At 50.0% G+C, this 5365-nt stretch overlaps 1 long non-coding RNA gene across 1 annotated transcript in view; it reads left to right on the top strand.

Moving 5' to 3' along the window:
* Nucleotides 1–4475, top strand: part of LOC109488511 — a 10821-nt gene extending 6346 nt beyond the window's left edge. Inside the window, exon 3 of the long non-coding RNA XR_002141505.2 lies at nucleotides 2465–4475. This is a non-coding gene — a long non-coding RNA (uncharacterized LOC109488511). The remainder of the gene's footprint in view (nucleotides 1–2464) is intronic.
* The last annotated feature ends 890 nt before the right edge of the window (nucleotides 4476–5365 follow it).

Below are 5365 nucleotides of genomic sequence, written 5' to 3'. Positions count from 1 at the left end.
TATCTGTGGTTGCTGTTTTGCTACAATGACAGAGCTGAAGAGCTGTAACAAAGACTGTGGCTCACAAAGCCTGAAATATTTACTATTATGCCTTTTACAGAGAGAGTTTATCACCCTTGTTTTCAGCCACTGAATTCTTGTGGTTCGTTCTTAATACAACATCACCAGCCTCTCCCGATTGTTTACTGAGTACAATTTGTAAAGCCTGTTAATTTAATGGGTAAAAGAAAAAGGGTAACATTGTGCTTAATTTATGTTTCTTTGGTTATTTCTGGAGTCCCACCATTTTTCCATTTGTTGGCTGGTTGTATTTCTCTTTTGTCTCTTTGTATTTTTTGCCATTTTATCATGAGGGGTTTAGTGATTTTCTTATTGATTTGATTGAGTTCTCCAAGGACAGAGAACATTAATCGTTTGTAGTTTATATTTGATTTATTCTACCGAGTCTCAGCTGAGAAAGGAGACAGTCCCTTCCCAGAAGTTCGATAAATATTCAGTTATATTTGCTCTAGTTTTTGTATTTGATTTAAAAACATATTTTAATCCATCAGCAATCTGTCTTAGTGCAAGGGAGAAGATACATGGATGCTTTTCTCAAACTGTTGATAAACGTCCCCTCTCCAATTGAGTGTTTAATATTTCTCTTAGTGTCTGATAAATTCTTCTGTATTGAAATGGTCCATTTTCAGGCTAATTTTTCTGTAAACCAAAATACAAAGATTTCACCCACACACGCACCAGGAAAGGACTTCCACGTCCCGAGGAGTAGCCACAGTCAAAACGGACTGGGGGGGAAAAGCCTTAAAACGTTAACAATGGCAGTGTTTGTATGAAAGCTGTTTTATGGTTTTCTCCAGCTTTCCATTTTTGGTCATTTTCAAAAGCTTCTCATACCCACAATAATGGAAAACTAATTTATTTTATGGGGAAAAGATTCATCCTAAAATGGAGTGTTGGTTTTCTAATTTCTTTGACCGTCTCTTCTATTTATGGCGATTGGAGAGGCTGTGCTGAGGCTCTAACGCACTCCCTCCCTTTCGATTTCCACGAGGCTCTATTTACTGCCCGCAGAGCCGCTCTCTGGCCACCAGCCGCTGTTCATCCCCTCCTGAGCTCCTCACACAAAGACTCTTCTATCCTTTCGCTGGTTTTTCAGGACTCGGCCTCTACGGAGATTTAGATCACTTTCGGTGAAAGCTTTGGCATCTGAAGGGGAGGCCACGGGAGGCTGGCTGCAGGAGATGGGCCCCCTCCTGGCCGGCCATCGCCCGACTCGGCCCCCAGCGCTCCAGAGTCACCTCCCCGGAGGCCTGCCACCGTCCCCACCTGCCGTGTTCTTTTTACACCCCCACACCCTCCGCCTCTGTGTCCTTCTCACACCTTCTCCATCCTGCTGGCCGCCAGGCCCGCCTGAGCCTGGAATTCCTCCTCGCCCCGACCCACCTGCACCATTAGCACACGAGGCTCGTCCTCCCCTGGGAGCCCCCAAACCCTCGTAGCATCTCTGCTCTGAGCACAAGCCTTCACATCGTTAATCGGGGTGGAGGGGGACTGCGCTTCTCTGGTCTGATCTACTCTTCCTGCCTGCCAGGCCTTCTTTCCAGAACACAAAGCTCGGATCAGGATGTTTGCGTAAAGCTCCCTGTGTGATTCTGCCCCCTTGTCATCTGTCTGCTCCTGCCGCTCATGCTGTCTGTCCATGTTCCATACTCTTGCTGTCTGGGCTCCAGTATCTCCTAGAGCAACAGCTGATTATGCCCAGAGTGTTGTTTGGTTTTCATCATCCCAAGTGCACTCCTAAATCCCCATCCCCCGCCCCCCGATCTCCCCGCTGGTGACCATCAGTGTGTTCTCTAGAGTTAAGCATCTACGTCTTGGTTTGTCTCTCTCCCTTTCCCCCTTTTGCTCATTTGCTTTGTTTCTTAAATTCCACATATGAGTGAAATCATCTGGTATTTGTCTTTCTCTGACTTATTTCACTTCGCACAGAACTCTCTAGTTCCATCCATGTTGCAAATGGCAAGATTTCATTCTGTTTGATGGCCGAGTAATATTCCATTTTACATATCTGCCACATCTTCTTCATCAGTCCACGGACATTTGGGCGGCTCCCATATCTCGGCTACCGTAATGATGATGCTATAAACTTCGGGGTGCGTGCGTCCCTTTGAATTAGTGTTTTTGTATTCTCTGGGTAAATGCCCAGCAGTGTAGTTTCTGGATCATAGGGTAGCTCTCTGACTTTCTGAGGGGCGTCCACACTGTCTTTCAGAGCGGTGGCACCAGCTTGCATCCCACCAGCAGTGCACGAGGGCTCCCCTCTCTCCGCATCCTCGCCAACAAGAGCTCTTCCTTCCTGAGCCTTTTTATGTGCCAGGCACCGTGCTAGGAGCCTGGTATATGTTAACATATGTATTTCTCGTAACTCTGTGAGGATGATGTCATCGGTATCTTCATTTTGTAGATGGAGAAACTGAGGTACAGGAGGATTAAGTAACTCGTCTGAGGTCCCGCGACGAACACCGGGCGGATTGGGAATCCTGCATGGGCGTCTCTGAGCTCAGAGCCCACACTCGCGGCCTCGCATTCTTCTTTGACTTGACTTGCTTCTCTGAGCGTCCATGCCCAGGGAGACACGCACACCGTTACTTGCGCTCCTTTGGAACCCCCAGACCACGAGGCCAACACCCTGGCTGGGCCATCCTCTGCTGGCTGTGAGGGGAAGGGGCTTCACCCAGAGGAGGAACTCGCTCTGGACGAGGCGGTTTGTATGACGCATCCTGGAACGTGGCCTGCCCTACAGTGGCCAGGGACCAGTCGGGGCACCGCAGGAAAGCAGAAACAGGTTTGAGGCATCTAAATGTCGGCTCGGGTTTCTGGGTTGTGCCCTTTATCAGCACTCCTGCTTCATGACGGCCGGTGGACAGCTGTGCCACCAGCCAGGACCCCCACGTTCCGTGTCCTAGACTGTGTCTGTTTCTTGGAGGGGAGGCCTGGGGTGCAGGCTCTTCCTGCATTTTCTGCTTTTCGCAGCTTTGCCCTCAGTGACGTCACTCTGTCAGCCTGGCGTTGACGTTGATGGGAGCGTTTACGCCATGGGAATCCGCAAAGGCCACACACACACCACGGCTTTCCTGTTCTCATAGAGCCAGTCGTGAGCCCTTTACCAGAACACCACGGAGTATAACCCACCGGTCTCAGTGCTCGGACTTCATCATCAAAGGCCTGGGGGCACCTCCCAGCGACACCCCCTACAAGCTGGATGACTCTCTGAGTGTCAGTTTCTGCATGGGCTAGATCGGGGTGCTGACAGCGACGTGTTCTGGTTTGCGTGGGGGAAGGTGAGACATGCCCATCGAGAGCTTGTGGAGTGGCCCCTCGCGAACACCCCGCAATGGATATTGATTCTTAGAACTAATAAATGAGAGTCAGCAGTGAGCAAAAATGAAGACATTAGGAGAGCCACTAAAGTGCCTAGAAGTGGCGACAGAACGGTGTCCTTAACCATATAGACGGTGCCACTGAGCGCCAGCTGGAACTCGGGGTCCGCGTTCCCGGCAGTACAGATGTGCGCGAGCGAGTCGGGCAGGTGCCAGGCAGTGGGGGATGGGCAGCGAGAGACTGTTCCAGGCGAACAGGAGGAACGGTTCTCAGGAGACGTTACTCATGGCTCTCACAGAAAGGGAGCCGAAGGACCATGTGGGAATGAGACCCAAAATCAGGCAGACCAGGGCACCAATCCTAGTTTTACGTTTGGCGCTTCTGTGACCTTGAGCGAGGTACTGAGTTTTGCAGACCTTCGCTCTCCCATGTCCAGACTAGAGAGAACGACCTTGTGCTGGAAGGATTGCACGAGCTAATGCTGTGTACGCGGATGACCTCTGCCGGGAGCCCCTGGGGACTGTGTCATCAGGCGGCCCCACTGGGGCTGCAGAGTGCACCTGTCTCGCTTATGTGTCTGGTCCCAGGTCCTGCCTCAGTTTCTCCTCCTCCATGTGGAGGCTCACGCTCTGGCAAGCTAAACCAGTCTCCTTCCCATCTCAGGACTCCTTCAGGAGATGTGTGTCCCATTGCAGAGGGCCTGAAAATGGGGACGGGAATCCCCCGGGCCATTATGACCGTCATTTCTCATACGTATTAACACGTAGATGTTCTTAGCCTTTCCCCTTTCTGCCACTTGCCCTGGTCCCAGCCTAGTGAAGGTATCATTGTCTTTGTCCTTCCAACACCACCCATTCCCTGCCTTGTACGATGACCTCTGGCTTGCTTGTCTCATACTCTGGGAGGTGCAGAGCTGGGAGAAAGATCAGCGGTCGAGGACCAGAGAAATGGGAGGGGAGAGGAGAGAAAGAAGCGCAAGAGCCTGTCCCTGGGGTGGCTGTTCAGGCGGCTCTGGGTGCAGATGGAGGGGAAGGACAGGACAGGGCTCCAGACCTCAGAAGGTATGTGAACACAGAGGAGAAACAAAAGGGGATTTGAAGGAGTTTATTTCAAAATGCAAATAAAGAACAGAACTATTTTAAATGTCTTCTGACTGCTGGTTCTATTTCTTCGGATGTGACCACGTGGAGCCTGGCTCACACTGGTCCTTGAATTCGTTTGGGCAAAGTGTGCAGATGCCTCTTCCGGACTTCTGGCACAGCGGGCCCTGGATAAAGGACACCTGCCGCAGTGGTCATCTTTACTTCCGGCTACTGCTTCCCCATAGGCTAAATATGATGGGTCTATTTCCAGGCCCTTAGGTGCTCCTTGCTTCCATTTTTGTCCACCTCTCATGGTGAGATATTACTTTTGTAATATCTGTTGGACATTACATTCAGGTGAGGCATGAAAAAGTCATTCCATCTTCCCCTCTCCGTGCATCACTCAAGGCCGTGGACCCTGAGCAAACTGTCAGAAATCCCAGCAGCACTGGCAGGAGGAACACTCGATTTCTGGGACTGCCAAGTGCACTAGCCCGGCTTGTCCAGGGTGCGGGAGCTCCCCAGGCCCCCGAGCCCACGTGCATTTGGGATCTTTTGAGCGGGACCCTCCCTTCCATGTTTCTGCCTTGACAATGCTATTTTTAGCCATCCTAGATTCACATAACAGACAGTCTAAAATCTCCCAGGCGAGGCAGTTTTCTCCTATTTACAAACGAACATTTTCACAGGAGTTTCTAAGTGCACTTATTTTCGTTTTTTCGCCGTGTGAAATTATTTCATGTAACTATTCTCTCGTGTATTTGCTTTGTTCAACTAGAATGTAAGCCCCATGAGTTTTAAGACTTTATCTGTCTTATTTATCCCTGAATTGCCAACATTAAGAAAAGCACCTTGTATAATCAAAATTCAATGAATGAATGAATGAATGGATTTTTCTTTAA

The sequence above is a fragment of the Ailuropoda melanoleuca genome, chromosome 9 (assembly GCF_002007445.2).
Source record: "Ailuropoda melanoleuca isolate Jingjing chromosome 9, ASM200744v2, whole genome shotgun sequence".
Classification (NCBI taxonomy): Eukaryota; Metazoa; Chordata; class Mammalia; order Carnivora; family Ursidae; genus Ailuropoda; species Ailuropoda melanoleuca.
This window is presented reverse-complemented; position numbering and strand designations above follow the sequence as displayed.